The 21922-nt window shown below is 35.4% G+C and overlaps 1 protein-coding gene across 30 annotated transcripts in view; it reads left to right on the top strand.

Annotated features, from left to right (window-relative positions):
* The window catches only part of SOX6 (SRY-box transcription factor 6), a 695707-nt gene that overhangs the window by 241868 nt on the left and 431917 nt on the right, over positions 1-21922 (top strand). The window lies entirely within an intron of this gene.

The raw sequence follows: 21922 nt of genomic DNA, 5'->3' as shown, positions 1-21922 counted from the left end.
TTTTTGTTAATGTTTATTTTTGAGAGAGACAGAGACAGAATGCAAGTGGGTTGGGGCAGAGAAAGAGGGAGACACAGAATCCGAAGTGGGCTCCAGGCTCCGAGCTGTCAGCACAGAGCCCGATGCGGGCTCGAACTCACTAGCTGTGAGATCACGACCTGAGCCGAAGTCAGACGCTCAACCAACTGAGTCACCCAGGTACCCCAATATACAGTGTAGGATTGGTGTCAGAAGTAGAAATTAGTGATTCATTACTTACATATAACACCCAGTCCTCATCCCAACAAGTGCCCTTCTTAATGCCCATCCCCCATTTAGCCCCTCCCCCCCCACCTCCTCTCCAGCACCCCCTAGTTTGTTCTCTGTATTTAAGAGTCTCTTATGGTTTGCCTCTCTCTCTGTTTTTATCTTATTTTCCCTTCCTCTATATTTATTCATCTGTTGTGTTTCTTAAATTCCATATATGAGTGCAATTATATATTTGTCTTTCTCTGCTTGACTTACTTTGCTTAGCATAATACACTCTAGTTCCATCCATGTTTTTATTTTTAATCAATACTTATTTTGTTTCCTATTGCAATAGAACACTGAAGAAATAATCTTGCAACTACATCAGCTGTGCAGATGAGTCATCAATTAATAATAACTAAGTTAACTGTGATGAATACTATTATCTATCTTACATATTGAACAGTGAGGCTGTATAGTAATTATATACTTATGGCAGCTTATTTGAAATTAGATTGTTATTGTTTAACATGTAATATAACATGTAATATAAACCTTAATGCTAAAAAATCCAAGATATAAATAAATCTTTAAATATTTGTGATTACCATTTTTTCTGTGAATGATTTTATAAATTAAATTATAGTATTTTCTCTCAAGTGATTAAAATGTTTAACTTATACAGACCATAGAGATGGCATCTCAAGTTTTCTATTTGCTCACTCACAAAACATTTCTTGAGCATTTGCTTATGAACCAAGTATTCTGCTAAAGGCTGAGGATACAAATCTAAACAGGACAGGTTTCTTTATGTCAAAGAGCTTATGGGTTAGAGGGGGAGATAAGATAGGTACATAATTATAGTACAGTATACTATCCAATGATGAAGGTTTTTATAAAGTGCTGTAAGCTAACAGAAGAAGAAATTAATTTAAAAGAAGATATGTAAGGAAAATTTTGAATAAAGCAGTGACTTTAAGTCCAGTATTGATAGGGGAATAGGAGTTCAAAAAAAGTAAGCCCCACAATGGCTCTTGCTCCTTTGCTCTATTAATCTATCTCTTGTGCCTAGAACAATGCCAGGCACAGAATAAGTATTTTAATAACTATTTTTGAATGTTGAATCATCATGAAGTATGGAGGAATGATTTAAAAAGGACACACCCAGAAGCACAAAAACCATGGGCAAAAGCATAGAAGCATGGAAGTTCATGGCATATGTGGAGACTTACGATGTAATTTTTTTGTGGATGGAATGAAGGAGTATGAAGGGGATGTACTTAATCTTAATGATTAACAGCATGTACTTTGGAGCGTGCTCAGACCAGAATTTGAATCCTGACTTCATCTTATACTGCTTTTGTGATCATGGGTAAAATGCTGATCCACAGTTTTTCTCCTTAAAAATATATCGAATAATATTTATTTATAATGTTACTATACACATTGCCTGGCATTAGTCCCTGGAAAATGGAAAGCATCAAATAAATTATTAAACCATTAATACTTTTTTTGAGGAGGTGGTGGACCCCAAGACAGGAAAAAGAGATAGGATGAAAATTTGAAGGACTTTGTGTAATATTCAGGAGTTTGGACCAACCTGTACATGATTGGGAGCTACATGTCATTTTTGAATCCTGAAGCAGATAGTCTTATAAACGTTATAATATTAGAGGATTGCCAGCTGTATAGGAGGCTCTCAAGATACATATTGAATAAATGATTTCAATATTTAAAGCATGGATATAAATTGAAATGTACTGGGATCTAGAATTTTAGTTAAATTTTAAATCTAGATCACTTTTAGTTTGCTATTGAACATTGAAGCATATTAAATGGTATTCTGCAAAGGGACATTTAGTAGCTTAAAAACTATACTTTACCCTTTTCATATAATATTCTATTACAGTTACACAAGTTCAACATTCCTCATCCTGCTTCTAGTGCTCAATTATTTGGTGCTCACTCCAAACAGGGAATAGGCAACATGAATTTACTAACTTGGTTAAGCAAAATGACCTTCCTCAAGTCTCCTAAGGTTAGGAGATGAGGTAAATAGCACATAGAAGGAAACCAAAAATTAAAAAACCAAAACCAAAACCAAAACCAAAACCAAAACCAAAGCAAGTATAAAGTAGTTAAACTAAATAGATATTATTTGTAAGACTGATATATCAAAGACCCAAAATATAGCTAGTGGTAGCCAGTGGATGACCCACTGGCTGATAAATGAAAGTTGATATTAGTTTTATAGGTCATGTTCCAAATCGGGCTGACCCAATAAAATTTTTTAATTGACTATAAGTTCCAGAGTTCATCCCTGTACCAAAACCTTCTTGTGCAATGTCTTGCATATTATATATTCATAATTATATTGTTGTTCCATGTTATAACTTATATTTCAGTACATATAATCAGTGTTTACTCCTTTTAAAAATGTCTTCAAGGGCCTTTTTTCTTCAATAGGGCAAAGAGAATGGAAAAAAAAGAGTGGATGCTTTTTTGTTAATGAAAAGAACTATTATTACCTACTGTTAATATTATTAGGGTGGAAAAGAACAAAAATATCACTTCTGTTAGTTATTTTAAGGGAAACTAATGCTGATGGTCTGAAAGTTTTGATTAGTCTAGATTTGGCAATTCAATCTGGCTCAAGTTTTCCACAGTGAGGAAATAATTTTCTTTTTAAAGGCTTGACATGTCATTTTTGAATCTTAGAGTAAAAACTAGATAGTCTTATAAGATTTATATTATTATACTATTATATTGTAGCATTAGAGGATTGCTGGCTGTAGAGCAGACTCTCACAGAATACATACTGAATAAGCAGTTTTAGTATTTAAATCCTGGGTGCAAAATGAAATATACTGGGCTCCAGAATCCATGGGAGAAGACTAATTGGTTAAGAATCAGTAGAAAATAGCTACCACCATGGCTTTATAGATCAGCATTTCTTTAAGTATAATTTGAGCACCCCTAACTGGATTAACTAACTGTATAACTAACTGGATTTGAGTGTTTGTTAAAAATGCAGATTCTTGATGCCTCCACCCCAACCTGTTGAATAGGATATCTTGAAGCCCGGGAATCTTCATTTAAACAAATTCTATAGATTTGGGAACCATCGTCCTAGAAAAATAATTTGGTAAAAAGCTAAGAATTTAACAAGACAAATGTAAAATTGGATTTCTGATTGAGGCAACTTGTATCACTGAGTGCATCTAAAATAACTCTGATATTGAAAACTGACCTTTAAAATTTATTTGTTTTAAATTTAAAACTTCCAGAGTAACAAAATGTAAACAGCCAATTCGTACATTCTTTCAGTTTCATTTATAAATTGCTTTTGAATCCTTTGGCTTAAAGAGAGAAAAATTCACAAATCTACTTATGACTATAATTAACTTGGTATATGCTTTTTTTTGTTTTTTTAATTCTCTTTCATTTTTTTCAATATATAAAGTTTATTGTCAAATTGGTTTCCATACCACACCCAGTGCTCATTCCAAAAGGTGCCCTCCTCAATACCCATCACCCACCCTCCCCTCCCTTCCACCCCCCATCAACCCTCAGTTTGTTCTCAGTTTTTAAGAGTCTCTTATGCTTTGGCTCTCTTCCACTCACTCCTCATCAGGGAAATACAAATCAAAACCACACTCAGATATCACCTCACTCCAGTCAGAGTGGCCAAAATGAACAAATCAGGAGACTATAGATGCTGGAGAGGATGTGGAGAAACGGGAACCCTCTTGCACTGTTGGTGGGAATGCAAATTGGTGCAGCCGCTCTGGAAAGCAGTGTGGAGGTTCCTCAGAAAATTAAAAATAGACCTACCCTATGACCCAGCAATAGCACTGCTAGGAATTTATCCAAGGGATACAGGAGTACTGATGCATAGGGGCACTTGTACCCCAATGTTCATAGCAGCACTCTCAACAATAGCCAAATTATGGAAAGAGCCTAAATGTCCATCATCTTATGCTTTTGAATTAATAATGAGTTCTGAACTCTCTTAAAGAGCTTTTTAAAAGGTGCTGATGTCTTATCATTGTTCCTAAGTCACTGAGTGAGGTACAGATATTTGTCATAAATGAAGTAGTGCTAATTAAATATAGTTATTCACCTCTATCAATCAACTGAGGTTAACTATATTTGTGACTTGGGAGGGGTGGAGAGATGGAAAGTGAAAGAAGTGACATGAAACTTGTATGAAATGAATGCCAGTTGAACACAGAGAAAGTGTAATTATTAAGATTTTTTTTGTAATTGGTTTGCTAAGGGAACTTTTGGGGAAAACCCCTAAACAGCTCTATTTCCTTGTTTCTGAATATAATACGGTTTTATTTTTTCTTCTCTTTCTGATCCCACACCTTATTTTCTATAGAGAACTTCATGGTTATTAGAATGTAGGAAATGTTTGATAATGTCTAACTGGATGGAACTGTTAGTACTTTCAATAGATAAAATGTAAAAATGATTGTAATGTCTTATATAACACAGTAGACTATAAGCAACTGGGAAAGTTATCTATGATGAATACTTCACATGAAATCTGAATCATAGTGCGACACTAGAAATTTAAAAAATTTAAGCTATCAGTGACAACTTTAATATGCTTTTTAGTTGTTAAACGTGTGCATCCTTTTTTCTTTCTTATAATTTCCTGTTCCATTTTTCTCTTCCTCATTTTTTCTTCATCTAGTTTATAAATTTGAATATTTGCATTTCTTAACCTTGTATCTTCTTTAGTGTGGACTGAAATACCCAAAGGACATTGGGGTTTTGCCTAGTTATTATGAAATAACTTGAACTTTTATTTTAAATTTTTTCCAGCTGTATAAATTGTTTATTTTGGAAATAAGTCTGGCTCATTTTTTAATGGAAATTATCATCTTAGATATAGTGTGCCAAGTATTGTTTGAGACAATGGCAATACAACAGTGAATAAAACAAAATCCCTGCTCTCATTAAGTTTATATTCTAGTGGTAGGGGGGAGATACTCAAAAATAACAAATAAGCAAGTAAAATATAGTATGTCAGAAGGTGATAAGTGCTGTGAAGAAACATCAAGCAGGAGAAAGGAGGTAGGGAAGGCTGAGGTGGGGAGTTGGTTATTTTATTGTATAAAATACATTAAGTCGTGATGGATAAGTTGATATTTGAGCTGCGATCACAAAGAAGTGAAGGAGCAAATCATGCAGATATTGGGGGAAGAGCATTCTAGGAAGAGGGAACTAGTATCTAGATATATAGGAGTGAATTTGATGAGTTTGAGGAATAGTAGTAAGGAGGCCAGTGTAGCTCTATGGTGTGAATGAAGAGGATTTGCTGGATTTAAGCTACTGCAAGGGCTTTGGCTTTTACCTTGAGGAAATGGGAAACCATTGAAGGGCTCTCAGCTGAAAAGTATCACAATCTGACTTCCAGTTTAACTCTGGCTGCTGAGTTAGTAGATTATATCAAGGAGACTACTTAGGAAAGACGTTTTTGCAGTAATCTGGGAAAAGGTGATGGGTCTTGGATGAATAAATGAACAAGTGAGTGAATGAACAACTAAATAAACAGTAATTGTATGTCATTCTGAACAAATATAATGAAAATTGACCTAATTAGGTAAGTCTTCCCTAAGATCTGAGATGTGAAAGGATAATAGACAATGGTAAAATAAAAGGGCTAGGGTCGGGGAGGGGAGTAAAATATTTTAGGCAAAAGAAAGCGTGTATACAAAGGTTCTGTGGTGGGAGGGTGCATGTTGTGTTCCAGTAACTGGAAGATTGCTGATGAGGCCAGAGCTCAGAGAGCTAACATTTATGTGCTGATTATTTAACCTATTTTTCAAAATAGTCTTAGGTAGTTCTTATTGTTTCCATTTTAGAGTTGAGGACACTGAAGCTTAGAAAAATGAAGTGACTTGCCCAAGATCAGATTAGTAAGAAATGGCAGGGCTTGTTTATTTATTGTAGTCCCTCTTCCCATCCCTACCATGATACTCACGATAGTATTAATTTCAATGAGGGCAGAAACTTTATTTTGTTGAAGCTGTATCTTTAGCAACTAGAACAGTGCCAAGCACTTGCTAGATGCTCAGTAAATAATTGCTGAATAAATGAATGAGAGAATGAGTTAGAATCAAGGTATATCTAACTCCAAAGTCCATGTCCTTAACCACATCCTGTATATTCAGATGCAAATTCGAGTTACCAGATTGTTTCTTAGAGGTTTTGATAAGGGACCAAAACTTTAGGCCAGTGCAATCCAAAAGAGATGAAAACATTACTGAGGGGGAAATAGAGCTCAGAAAGAGTAGACTAAATGTTTCAAAAAAAAATTTGCTGTAAACTAGAATAGGTGAGAAGAGAGGAGGAAAAGAAAGGCTCTGATTCTAAAGCTGGGTGGCTATCTACAATAGCTTTCACTAGAACATGGGCCTGGAAATTTTTTTGCTTTGCTATCCCACAGGTACACATTGCTTTGACTTAGCCAGTTTATCTTTAGGAAGCAGAACACAGCCAAAGTGCTCCACATAATTTCTCTCTGTGGTTCCCTTTAATTCTTGCACTCACCAGTTCCTCTTCCTCAAACATTTTTCTTTTCAGGTACTCTCAGATAATTTGTCCCCAATGCAAGATGACTATGGGACACACTGTGTCAGTTGACTTTTTGATTCTGAGTTGGTAGTTCTGGTATGTAACTTCACACCTGTCTATCCATAGGTATGTCTCTCTAAAAGAGAGCTTTGTGTATCTCATTTTTTTGTGTATCTCGCTCCTGAAACTGTGGGATAGCAAAGCAAGAAAATTTCCAGGCTAAGGTTCTAGTGAAAGTTATCATGGATAGCCACCCAGCTTTAGAAACAGGGCCTTCTTTTCCTCCTCTCTTCTTATCTATTCTAGTTTAGGGCAAACTTGAGGCCTTCATCTTTCTTTTTCTTCACCTTGCACTGTCTCATATTCTTTGACCGTTTTAAGCTGTTTATCTTTTCCTTTTTGTCACAGAGGAAGAATTGTTCTGTCTCTTCATAAGGTGACATATCCATTTGTGCTCTTTACTTCCATCCCCTCCCACCTCAGCGAGAACTTTGCTCTGTTAATTATCCCCATTCTGTCTGGCAACACGTATTTTTTTTATTTTTTTATTTTTTTTTATGGAGTTAGAGATTCAGGTTCTAATTCCTGTTTTGCCACTTTCTGGCTTTGGAAACTTGAGCAAGTAATTTGACTTCTTGGACTCTCAATTTCTTGATAAATACCAATTTTCTTGCTAAAAGCCTTGTGGGTTTATAGGGAATCAGTTACAGTAAGTAAGGTATGTGATAGCACCTTATAAGCTAGAGAACACTATTCAAATGCAAAGTGTTATTATTATAATCTATGTGCACAAATAGTTCAGGTCTCTTCTTAAAGTAGTTTTCCTCAACATCGCGTACCTTTGAAATATCCTTATTTCCTTCTTCCTTTTATAATCAAACCTTTGAAACAATAGTCTTTATTTGCCTTCTGTATCTCGTTGGTCTTCAACCTACTAGAATCTGGCTTCCATTTGATTCTGGATAACTCTTGTGAGTCTATTGCCTTCAAGATTACTGGGGATTGACTAATTTCATGTTTAATGCCTTTTCCTCAGCTCTTAATCTTCCTACTTTCCGTTAACAGTTGATATTTTTGGCAAAAAAAGCACTCAGCAAAGTATTTAGTATGTAGTACATATTTTACAGGTTTTTAGTAAATAAATGTATTCCCTTTAGCCTTTTTGGATGAATCTACTTTTCTCTCTCACAAACCACAAATATATTCATCTCCAAATTTCATCTGTTTCCACTGTTTTTACTCTATACTCTTTTAGAAGTCTCATCTGTTCTAAGACCTCTACATGGATAGACCTCATATCTACTTTTCAGCTTTATCCTGAGCCTTAGTTCTGCCTATTTATTTATTTATTTATTTATTTAATTTTATTTTAGAGAAAGAGCACGCAAGCAGGGGAGAGGGGCAGCAGGAGAGGGGCGGGGGGAATCTTAAGCAGCTCTGTCAATCCCACAACCCTGGGATCATAACCTGAGTCAGACACCCAACTGACTGAGCCACCAAGGTGCCAGTTCTGCCTATTTAAGTCTATGTGTCTATCTGAGCATCTTTTGTCACTTCAGATTCATCAAGTTTACCATCCCCTTTCCCTAAATCAATTTCTGTTTTAGACTTTTGAATTTTTGACAATGATACCAGCACTCAGTCACCCAGACTTGAAACTTTATAAATGCATTGACTTCTTTTTGTATCACTACCATAGTTATTCGTTTGTTCATCAAATGTTGATTCTGTGTTTATTATATATAAAATACTATCCTAGGTAGTGGAATACATAAGTGAAACAAAACAGACAAAAATAACTGATCTCAAGGATCTTATATTCTAGCTGTTTGCTTTCATTCATTGCTCTTTAAATATTGAGAGTGATAGAGATACTACTTTATATAGGGTTGTCAGAGAAGTCTTTTCTGATATGGAAACATTTGATCAGGAACCCCAATGAAATGAGAGAGTAAGTCATGCAAATTTTGGGGGGAAGAACTTTTAGACAGAGGGGAAAAGGTACAGAAAGGCCTTGAAGTGGGAGACACTTGAATGTTCAAAGAAAAGTTGCTACCAGTGATGTGATTAGATCCAAGTGAGTGAATAGAAGAGAAGTTAAAGATGCTGTTAGACTTTTGGTGGCCAGATCAAGTGGTGCCCTCCAGACTCTTTTATCTAAATGAAATGGGAAACCACTGGAGAGTTTAGGAGAAGAGCATGATGTAATTTCCAGTTTTAAAAGAATCACACTGCTGTGAGAATAGACTAGAAAAGCAGGTGTCGAAGTAAGGACACTAGTTAGGAGGTGAATACAAAAGTGTCTAGATGAGAGATGATGATGACTTGGACTAGAGTGGTAGCGGCAGAAGATGGTATGAGCTATGTATGAAAGTATAAATGAGAAAAAAGAGCCTTTTCTGGGGAGATGTAGCATGGCTTACTGAGTTGGCGAAACCTTTCTTCCTAGGTGCCTTTTCCTTTAGATGCGTTATGCCAGGGCACATGGCTTAGAGAGCAGACTGCTGGCTACATTTGTAGCCTATTTGCTCCTTCCTCTGTGCACCCTTGTGCAGTAAATAAACTGTAGAATTGTCCACAGCTTTCCTGGATAGAGGTGAAGGGAATGACAATTCACTCTTCTTTTTAAAAAATTCCCATTATTCTTATCCAGGCCTTTAATGACTTCATATATATTTAATCTCTCTAGCTAGACTATAAAGCCACTGACAACCGAACTATGTCTTTTTTTTTTTTTTTTAACCCTAAGTCATGACCGAATATGTTTGACCATTTCTGATAAGCTATGTGTGAAATGAGTACAGGCCAGTATGTGAAGGAATGCCGTGGAGACACAGGAGTTCTTAACTTGTGTTCAAGTCATGGACTCTTGAGAACCCTTTGAAAACTATTAGAAGTCTTTCTAGGAGATATACATACGCCCAGGATTTTGCACATGATCTCAGTGGTTCATGGACTTTGGAGCCCCTACCCCAGACTTTGGTTAGATCCCTTTGATAGGAACCAGGACTGTCTTATTCTTTGTTTCACTAGTACCTGACATGATGTCCTATCTATAATTTGATATTTGTTGATAGCAGCAATAATGAAACCATTTATGTCTATTCTTTGTGGAGATCATTATACTAGAGTTCCTGAGGTTTAAAATAGTTCGCATACTAATAAAAGCTAGTTATAACATCTTATGTCCATTGTTAAGAGACATGGACTATCAAATGTACAGCTCATTGATATGACCTATATAAGTTAAAAGCGGATGTGTTTTTTGTAGCATGTAGTATTAGTTGTTATTTGAGACACTATTTCAGTGTACCTGGGTTTGTTTTAATGGCTGACACCAACCGCAAGGAAAGTAACAAAGTGCTTGATTTTTTTATATGTGCCTATTTCTATAACCCAGCAATATCTTGAAATGACCTGGTGTGGAGATGAGGAAAGTCTAGGGACTGCTGCCAAGTCCTCCAGAGCAGCAACATGGACATAGTTTAGTCAGTTTTACTAAAAGTTTGAAATCTACTGTTCTAAAGGCACATGCAGAAACTGTGCTAATTGCTAGCTTATTTTCCATATGGTTCTGTTTTAATGAAGCATATTTGATGCAGATGGTTGGAAAGTAATATCTAAACTGACCCTGACTAATTCCTACAATGCTTCCACTCCAGTACTTAACAGTGCCTTTGTAAAGTTTCTTCATTCACAGCTTCTTTTTTTTCAGTTGAAATGTGGCTTAGGAAAACTGAAAACTATTCTTTTGACCTCTGAAGAGAACAAGAACAGTCATTTCCTCTCTGATTCTAGGTCAAGACTACTCTCCAGTTTGATTTCTTTAGTATTATTGGTGTTCTCTTCGTTATCATTATAGTTTTCTGAATACATTTCGTTGAGGAAATTGGCATTACAAAGGATCACCTATAGGAACTGAAGTAACTTTACTAATAGCTTTGTTAACATAACAATACTCTTACCTCTTCAGGGATATGAAATAGAACAGCCTAGAATATTAATAACTATCCTTTGTTTACACATCCTATGAATCTTATGCAGTGAAATTGGACTTGCTAGATACTGTTAAGTTAGAAGTGAAATCAGATAAATGGTCCAACAATACTGCAAAAATCCTTCCATCTCCTCTCTTCCCTTCTATGAGACTAGAATATCAACATATAGTCATTGTGTTTGTCTTAAATCTTTAGAAAGAGTTCAGATATGTTATCTTGCTTAACAATGATATGCTGATTTCCTCTAAGTGTTTTATTTTCATGTACTTGTAGCTAAATATGTGCATTTGTCTTCATATTTGTTCATATTTGCTTAAGAATATAGATAATGTTCTTGTTAGAGTTGAGGTTGAATTCTGCAGAGCAAAAAAAGAGACATGGTTCAGTGGGTTTGTATCCATTTGGCTGTTTTTTTTTCTTTTTTCTCACATTGTCACTAAAATATTCTCTTTGTTATCTGAATAGGACATCTGCTGACTAGCCTGACCCTCTTTACCTGATTGTGTGAAAAGTCTTGGTTAAATCTGTTAGACATTGGAGGCCCAGGGATCTGCTAAGTGCTTCTGAGCTTGAAAGACACACTGTCCTTGGTCTGTTTTGTGTTTCCCACTTATGGACACCTTTGATAAATAACCCTGATGTAGGTATGGGATAAGCCAAACAATGCAGTATTCTGAGCAGTAATTGATCCAAAGGGCTAATTACCTCTTAATAAACACTTTTTCTCATATTGTAGGGAGGCTCAAAAATGTAATACAAAAATTAGTTTTTCACGCAACTTAGTTATCTTAATACAGGCAGTCCTAAAACTGAAGAAAAAAAAACTGGTTTGTGAGAAAACTTTTAGAATCACAGTCCTATTTATTTACCTCTTTTCTCCTGTTGTGTTTCACTAGGGCAGTGTTCTGCCCAGATATACTTGCGTGTGTTTGGAGAGTTGTATTGAACACACCCCTTTGCCACAGGCAGTATTCATCTTTAAATGTCAACTTCAATGCTGAAATTTTATGAGAAAGGAAAGGAATACACATTTTCAGTTATTTTAGACTTCTCTTTGGAAAATACAGTTTGCTGCTGTTGTCTCAAGTTGGAAGGATTTGCAGAGTTTTCTTCAAATACTCATGGAAAGCAAATGCAATCCCGAATTAGATTAGGAAAAAAAATGTGCCTTTCTTCTAAAAATCTTAATAATTGTACTACATCAATTTTAGTCATTTTTTTTTAAATTTTTCCTCAGTTTATATCCACCCTGAAGAGTCCTCCTCCTCCTCTTCCTTCTCCTCCTCTTCCTCCTCCTCCTCCTTCTTCTTTTGTCTTGCCTTGTTTGTTCTATTTCAAGCATGGTTTAACTTTTCACTGGAGCAAGAGCCTAAAAAGGTCAGAGTAAGAAGAGAATAATTACCTTTGTGACAATTGTTCAGTTATTCAAAATAGAATGTTATTTCCCAAGTAATGTTTGGAAACAAAATTGAAGAATTACTTTTGAGTTTGATTCACTTTGAGAAATCTCAGAAAAACTTTAAAGATTTGTCACTGTTTTTCCCCTTATATAAGAATGCTTCTTATACTCAAAGAGAAGCTCTTTGGAATACTCTCTGATTTTGAACTCTGTGGAAAACCACTTACAAGGTATGGGGAGTGCTATGTCGAATTAGACAGCTGGAGATCAGCTATTACCATGGTGTTGATAGTAAGTATGGGAGGGGCTCTGGAAATGATGTTTAAAATACCAGGTTGCCTCAAACAGCAGTTTAAGGATAAGAAAAATCCAGCTACTTAGCGTTTTTGCCATTATTGTATAAATGTTAGGTACTTGGGAAGGTTTTTTCCCTTTTCTTTTCAGAGAAATAATACCCTTTATTTTAGAAATAAAACAAGGTATTTAGCTGCCCTTTGGGTTAGTTAGGCTTTAGGCTTTTATTAGGCTTTTAAAATTTTTATTTTTTAAAATTTCTTACTATGGTTTTCAGGTCTTATTTTTGAACTATATCTCTTTTGGTCTTGATTTTGTTTTCAGAGAAATAGCAGAGCTAAGCTTTTCATTTAATTGTAATAAAATACTGCCCTAAAGAAGAAGGAGATATGATTTTTTTACTGGCTTATATAGAAAAGCATATAACTGTAATAATATTTTAACTATAGTTTGTATAGACCATACTCATTTAAACTCTATGCAAATCTTTGTTACTTCAGGGCAAACAAACTACAAAACCATAATGTGTGGTGTAGTGAGCACACACCATAAATTTGATAATCATACTTGTGAATTCATCATATTTTATATAGGAGATCGCTGTAGCATTATGAATAGTAATGTGCAAATGACGTGAAAAAAATGTTGCCACATTCTTGAATGTTTAGTGATTTTAATGCCACTGTATTATTTCATTTTGTGCCGAGTTACATTGATTGATAAGTGAAGATAGTAAAATAGCAGAAATGTTACTTTGGTTTTAATGTGTGGAGTTTCTATAATTCCCCCATGAATCTGGACCGTTACTCTAAATACTCCTTTTGTGGTGTAGCAGGAAAAATGCTGCCCAGTCTACCCATGTTACCCTGATAGGCCTGCCTCTACTGTTTAGAGAAATAGGAGTGGGAGGCTGTCTTAAGTGAAAGTGAAAAAAGGCATTTGTTTAGCTGCATGGCAACACAAATATTTCACTTAGTGAGGACTGACAATGCATCTCATTATGTGAGCCAGTGCCAGCTTGTAAAAAATTTGTTTAACTTTCCATATTAGTTGATGGTGCCTGTGCTTAACTGTTTGAAGCCTGGCATCCAGGTCCCTTCCCCCTCCCCCAGCACACACTTTTTGTCTACCACTGTTTGTTTGTTTTTAATCCCAAAGTAATAGGTAAGAGAGAGCCAAGGATATTTGGTCCATTGAATGCTATTAGGAATATGTGGGGAAGCCTGCCAGATTGAAGTCTGCCTCAGGCTGAACATTTGTCACTTCTTCTCATTTCTCTTTTTCCGGATGCACTTTTCTTAAGGCTAATTGTTATATTGTGCCCTGACAGTAGAAACATTGGATGATATTTGTTTTAGGTTGACAGTTACCTTATGGTACCACCATTGCCTGAGTAGCATGTTCTCAAGATAATAATTCTTAATCTTCAATTCTCCAATCTCCTCTTACAATGCATTTGGATCCTAGGCTATTTTTGCTTCTTATAGCATTAGAAAACAGAGGAAAATAAATTAAAGATGACCATCATATCACTTGTTTAGAATTAATTATTTTATGGATTTTGATTTGAAGAAAGTAGAGAAGTACTTTATTTCAGGAGTGTTTGAGATAAAGTCTCTATGTTCTCATTGGCATGATCACTACCTTGTGGGCATCAATTTCAATAGTTTTACCAGGATATGGTGGTGTAAGGGGAGGACAAAATACATTTTTAGATGTCTGTGACTGTAGTATATAAACGAAAGATTCTCAGCACTCATGAGCATAGGATGATGTACAAGCACCAACTGGATGAGTATTCCAGAAAATGCGTACTTTTTTTTTTTCATAATTTCATCCTACTTTTTAAAGCTGTGGCATCAGGAATTTCTGTTTGTTAAGAGAACATTTCAAAATGTTTTACCCAGTGAGAGAGTACTAGTTCTAGAATAAACTAAGAGAAATAATTTAAAATGGACAAAGCACTTTAAAATTATAAAAACTAAGAGAGTTAAAATTGGGGATCACTTTGCATGAAAAAATTGTAAACAATTCAAATTGTTGATAATCTCTCTATACTAATATCTGCATAAGGCTTAGGGGATTGAACTTTGTGGGTCTATTTACATTTCTTTCATAAAAGTAATTGAGGCATTTAACTTTTTAAAAATAAGAAATAGATTTAAAAAAGACAAAAATAAGAAATAGATTCGGATATGAGAATTAGAACTTTGTTATAAAATAGATTCCTTGTTTTCCAAATTCAGTCGCTGGAAATTTGTAGTAAAATCTTTCCCTCTTCTTCCTTCCCTCTACTGCATTCTGGTTCTAATGGTATTCCATCTCTTTCTATTTTTAGTGTAGACTTTGGACCTCTGGGAGAAGAGAATCCTTTTAAATCCTCAAAACTGTGGCATCATCTGTTAGGCAGAAGCTTGAACTGGCTGGGGATTGTAAATGCCTGCCAAGGATCTTTCTGACCTCTTTACTTCTTACTACCCCCATAGTAGTTGTGGATTTTTGCTGAATTAGTCACATTCTAGCCCTTGTCTGGGCTTTTTAGATAGGAAACACAATATGCCATCAGTCGATGGGATGGGCCAGGGGTGTGGATGTACTAGAAGGCAATGCAGTTACAGTCTGGATGGAACCCAAGGTAAATGTTTTGCCATTAGCTTTCTCATCAATTAGATAGTTGTGGTTAGCCTCAAAGGGCTAATATATGGATTTTTTAAAAACACGTTTGGATTTTTCAGTTCTGCATGTTATTGCTTAGTTCCTTCTAATAAAAAGCAGCTCACTTCCTCTCTTCGAGTAGAACAGTACTTCAACTTTCCCAGCAAGTCTTGCTTTAAAGTCCATGGATTGGTCTAGTAACAAGAGCACAAATATGAGGCTTCAAATTTACTAAGTAGTTCTGATTTCTCATTCTGTGGTTCAGAGTAAGAGGTAGTTTCTGTAGCATCTTTGTCTCCGTGTTTCCCTCCCTACCCATCCAGTCATTAGCTCAGATTTAGAGTGTTTGGTATTGGCTTTATAGCACACTATTACGATATTCTGTCACAAATTGCATAGCTCCCAAAGTGGAAAAAAAAAAAAAAACAACTTCTGGTTCTTTGCCACTTACAATGAATGGAAGATAGTTAACATCCAATAAATATTTGTTAAGTGAATAATTGAGTGGATGAGTGAGAATGTAGGGAATGTTGACAAGAGGAGAAGAGTGTAATTCTTGAAAGATGTGTTTGGGAATGATTTAATGTTGTGGACACTTGAAATTCAAATTCTGAGATTAGCTGGTAACCTGTTGAAACGAGGAGTTCTTAATTCAAAAATTTTTGGACAGATTTTTACTTTTCTAGCTGGTACAAATTAGCCACCAGTTTTTTTTCCAGAAATTGTCAGGTAGCATTTGGTTTCCCAAATTTGATATTTTGGAAGGCAGTCGGATCTTCTAAAATGTCATACTTGGAAAACTACCTAGGATTCAGAATAAATTATTTTTATAGTACCAGAAAGATGAGATGACATCTTAGAAAATTCTATACCTATCTGTAGTTTCATATTTACTTTGCAAAGATACTAGAAGCATGAGGCTGCCCAGAAAGGAAAGTTGGCATGTCACACTACAGGAAGTTTGGCCGAAGAGTCTCTATCTGGACATGAATTTTCTTTCTTTTTTTTCTTTCAGGTTTTTATTTAAATTTCAGTTAGTTAGCATACAGTGTACTATTAGTTTCGGGTGTAGAATTTAGTGATTCAACACTTATATACAACACCCAGTGCTCATCACAACGAGTGCCCTCCTTAATCCCCATCAGCTATTTAACCCATCTCCCACCCACCTCCTGTCTGGTAACTATTAGTTTGTTCTCTCTAGTCGAGAGTCTTATTTCTTGGTTTTCCTCTCTTTTTTCCTCCATTATGTTTGCTTGTTTTGTTTGTTTGTTTTTAATTTTTTAATGTTTATTTATTTTGAGAGAGAGAGACAGAGTGGGAGCAGGGGAGGGGCAGAGAGAGAGGGAGACACAGAATCTGAAGCAGGCTCCAGGCTCTGAGCTGTCAGCACAGAGTCCGACCCGGGGCTCGAACTCACAGACCGTGAGATCATGACCTGAGCTGAAGTCTGGCGCTTAACTGACTGAGCCACTCAGGCGCCCCTGCTTGTTTTGTTTCTTAAATTCCACATATGAATAAAAATCATATGACATTTGTCTTTCTCTGATTTACTTTGCTTAGCATAATACTGTCTAGCTCCATTCACGTGATTGCAAATGGCAAGATTTCATTATTTTTGATGGCTGAGTAACATTCCATCTTCTTTATCCATTCATCAATTGATGGACATTTGGGTTCTTTCTATAATTTGGCTGTTGTCAATAATGCTGCTATAAACATCGGGGTGCATGTATCCCTTGGAATTAATATTTTTGTAGCCTTTGGGTAAATATCTAGTAGTGCAATTGCTGGATTGTAGGGTAGTTCTATTTTTATCTCTTTTATCTAAACTTTTTATATCTTATCTTTTATCTAAACTTCCATAGTGTTTTCCAGCATGGCTGCACCAGTTTTTATTCCCACCAACAGCATAAGAGGGTTCTCCTTTCTCTGCATCCTCGCCAACATCTGTTTCCTCTGTTTTTAGCCATTCTGACTGGTGTGAAGTTTATCTCATTGTAGTTTTGATTTGTATTTCCTGATGATGAGTGATATTGAGCATCTTTTCAATGTGTCTGCTGGCCATCTGTATGGACATGAATTTTCTTCAAGTTTGATTATGAATTACTTGTCTGCACTTGATTCTAAATGTGAAGGTCGGTTTTTCAAGCTGAATCAGAGTGTACTTAACAGTCAGACTGTCTCCAGTTATACTTTAACCTACTGTGGTGCTACTGTGGTGCCTTATGGGGGAAACTTTGTGATCATGTTCATTATATAGGGATAGGTAGGATAGTGGAGTGAGCATGGGTTCTTTAAATAGCTTCATAATGGGAAAAATCCCTTGGGGAGCCACATGTGCTAAACTTTATGCTGAATATTTAAAATCAAGGTACTGTCCCCAAATCCTACTAGTATTCTTCAAACCTTTACCCTTTTTATAAAGTCAAGAGACATTCTTTTCTCTTTACTATTATTTGCCCAATGCCATGCCATTTAGACCGTCAGATATTCTTGAGGTTTGCAGGTATCTCTCATGATCAATCATTTATCTGCTTGTGTAGTTAATGGTATATTTGTGCAAGTGGTATATATTTTATATGCTGGCCACAAGGTAACAAAGGCCCAGTTGTTTTTATGGTGAAGAGATACAGATTTTTCCTCCCCAATTAAGCAGGTAATTTACATGTCTAGCCTCTCAAACATTAAAACATACTTCCCATTATGTGTGGGAGGTTTACTTCATATTTTATTGCTCACTTGCTAAAATATAAATAATTTAAAAATTGAGCATGTATTTTGGGTATCTTTGGGCATGTAATGCCCAATACAGATAGTGTATGAAAAGTTCCATTCTTTATACACTGTGAATATGATAACTGTCAAAATATGTTAGCATGCATTATTTATAACTCTCAGAACCTCCTAATTTTGAATAACACATTGTATTTAAAATGTAGGATTTAAAAAATAGGTTGTATGAATGCGATATCTTCATCTCAAATCCTCTACATACTTTTGAACTGATTAGTATAGAAGCATTTGTATTTTTCTGATATATTTCATACCATTCCTTCTACTTGGAATATATCTGACAAACATTATACTTGTAGGATTTCTATTCATCTTTCAAGTCTCAGCTCCTTGCAGTCTTCTCTGGTCTTACTTCATTTGAACTCCCATAGTATTTTGTATTTCCCTTTTTGTGCTTGTCATAATTTGTCTTTTTAGTAGTTTCTGTGAATATTTTTTTCTATTAGCTTCTGATCATTTTTGTTTGTTTGTTTTTGTTTTTTTAAGGACAGGGATATTAAATTAAATCCATCTTAAATAACTTATATGACCATATAGTGCCTACTTTTCCATAAGCATTCAGTATGTAATTATTGAGTTAATTAAATTCTGAAAAGTTCCACACTCTCAATTCCTTTCATAATTTACCAAATTTGCATTGCTCTTCTTACATTTGGTTTCTCTTATATATGTTGATTGCCTTTACTGTTTTCATATTATCCTGGGAGTTCAGGAAGGAGTAGTTTCTTGAATTTGCAGATGAGTTGAATGTATCTTCTAAAAATATGAAGTGTGTTATTTATTGTGGGGCCTTGGACAAATCTGGAGTTTGTGATTGGGAAGGGGGGAAGGAATTGACATGTTACCCTCACCATTATTGCTCATGCCCCTCTGTCCCTTTTGCCAACCGTGATTTTGGAGTGGGATCTATGCCATACTTCTTGGTACTCTCTAACACAGGAGTTTGCTCATAATCAGTGCTCTAAACAGATTAATAAAATGATTGTGTGAATGAATTTGACATCAGTAAATTGACATCAGACATTTGCCTTTGATGCCTCAGCCACTCTTTCCATTAATGGCTTTCTATTCTCCCCAGGCTTTCTTTGTATTTGTGTTCTCCTTCCATTCCGTCATTTAAAATCTTGCTTTCAAGAAGGCATTTGGTAGTCATATCGAACCCAAGATATAAAGGACCAATAATAGTTTAATATGTTGTTCTTTTGTGGCATATGAATTTAAAAGGTAGAAGTCTTTTCAAATAAAAATTAAGATAAATGAATTAAGTTATCTGAGATCTTCTTTCAAAAGAAAGGTATTGGTTTGCTTGACCTCATACAGAAACATGTTTATAGCTGGGCTCCAGAACAGTTTTGGTAGTGCTTAGGGACCCATGGAGAAACTCCTAGAGACAGTTGCTGAAGATAGGCCTCTATAAGTCTTTGTAAGTGTTCTAACGATTTAATTTATGTATTTTTTAAAGTTTGTTTATTTATTTTGAGAGAGACAGGGACAGCACAAGTGGGGAAGGAGCAGTGCGAGAGAGAGAGAGAGAGAGAGAGAGAGAGAGAAAGAAAGAGAGAGAATCCCAAGCAGGCTCCACGCTGCCAGCACAGAGCCCGATGTGGGGCTGGAAACCATGAAGCCCTGAGATCATGACCTGAGTAGAAACCAAGAGTCAGATGATTAACTGACTGAACCACCCAGGCACCCCAGTGTTCTAAAGATTTTAAACTTAACAATGGCTAAGGATAGAAAGAAGAATAGAAAGAGTACACTGGGATAGCTGACCTGGAAGAGAGGAAATGGAACTAAAGTTATCGAAGGAAAAGACCTTTATTCTCACTTGCCTTAAGAATGACTAGATACATGGTTCCTCTTTTGGGAATGTTAGAAATGATTCAAAGAAATCTTTGCTGTGCAGCTGCTATTACAATGAAGAGTTTGCAATTGTTATCATTTTCTTTTTCTGAAGTTACATCACTGTAATAATTATTGAAAAAAGAAATTCATGAATTATAGATAGATACTGTTTACTGTATTCCCTTTCCATCATTTTTTTCTGGCAAAATCACCTTGATTTTTTTTTTCTTTTTTTTGACAACGATGCTTCTTTTGGTCAATGTGGATGCGATAGAGCTGCCCTTTCCCTCCCAAGTCATAGACAATGAGAATTCCATATGTCTGGCCACACTGTTGGATAAACATGTTATCCAAGTTAGGTAATGAGACTGAATCCTAGGATCTTCACTGGAATTAATGGGAAAGAAGCATTGTCTTCCTACTGTGATTGCTAACCTGGAATTTCTGATAGTCGTCTTTGCCTCTCAAGTGGGAGAACCTGCTTGAGATGGACCAATTCCTGATTACATAATTCTAATACAGAATCCAACTGTGTCGGAAGCCAGGACTTTTCAGTTATGGTTAGCCAAGGGGGAAAAAAAATATATATATATATACATTTTACATATATATGTATGTATATATACATGTATATACATGTATATACATGTATATATATATTTAATTTTATTAAAAAATTTTTAATGTTTATTTATTCTTGAGAGAGAGAGAGAGAGAGAGAGAGAGAGAGCGTGAGTAGAGGAAGTGCAGAAAGAGAGGGAGACAGAATCTGAAGCAGGCTCCAGGCTCTGAGCTGTCAGCACAGAGCCTAACACAGGGCTCGAACCCACAAACTGTGAGATCATGACCTGAGCCGAAATTGGATGCTTAACCACCCAGGAGCCACCCAGGCACCCCTGAGTTAGTTTTTATCACTTACAACTAAAAGTGTTCTAACAAATACGACCAGAATTGCACAAATGACAGCACAACTGGTGAGGTGGATGGATACATGTAATTTGGAGAAATATGTTGATGTCCATTAACTTATCCAATATGTGCAACTTATTTATTCCACTTTACTTTCCATGAAAGGGTGAGTGGGGTGATATGATGAAGGTCATTATACTTTCTATTGAAATAATTAATATTGTCAAAGAATAAAATGCAAATGAGATGGTATAGCTAGGTAAGTTCCAGACTTTGTTATTTTGAAAATAGAAAAAGTTTTCATGCTAAGTGAAATAAGTCAGTGTGAGAAAGGCAAATACCATATGATTTCACTCATATGTGGAATCTTAAAAAAGCAAATGAATTAAACAAAAAGTGGAATCAGAACTATAATATAGCGAACAAACTGATGGTTGGCAGAGGGAATGTGTAAAATGAGTGAAGGGGAGTGGGAGATACAAGCTTCCATTTATGGAATGAGTAAGTCACAGGAATAAAAGGCACAGAATAAGGAATATAGTCAATGATATTAATAGTGTTATATGCTGACAGATGGTAGCTACACTTGTGGTGAGCACAGCATAATCTATAGAGTTGTTGAGTCACTATGTTGTACACCTGAAAGTAATGTAACATTGTGCATCAACTGTAAAAAAAAATAGAGAAAATCTTAACAGAAGAAAATAGAACATATGTATGGATTTTTTCCTGGGTTAAGAAATATAGTTTTCCTTCTTTCTAAATAAAAGAAGTTGAAATTTGCTTATATTTTTAATATACACTCATCTATTGAAGTTTGATATTTTTGTTAGATGTACAACTTGGACAGGAATTGGAGAGAGTACTTTACCTATGCTCTGAAGAAATATCCTCTTCTTGTGACATTTTCATATGTTAATCCTATTCATTAATATATAATTCTACTTAAGATCAACTTTAATTGGTTTACTTCAAATTAGAGATCCTCTCACTAGTTTGGAAAACACAAAACATAAATGAATATTGTAGTACAAATTTTGTTGTTCTCCTGGAAAAATAATTGGAATTTTGAAGAAAATGTATTCTTCAAATCTAGTTACGCAAACTCTACTTGACATTTGAAAGCGGCAATGTTTTTAATTTATATTTACCTTTTAGGAGGTCTACATTTTATCTGTCTTTTCACATTGTTAGAAATATATATGTAAAATAT

The sequence above is a fragment of the Felis catus genome, chromosome D1 (assembly GCF_018350175.1).
Source record: "Felis catus isolate Fca126 chromosome D1, F.catus_Fca126_mat1.0, whole genome shotgun sequence".
Taxonomy (NCBI): Eukaryota; Metazoa; Chordata; class Mammalia; order Carnivora; family Felidae; genus Felis; species Felis catus.
This window is presented reverse-complemented; position numbering and strand designations above follow the sequence as displayed.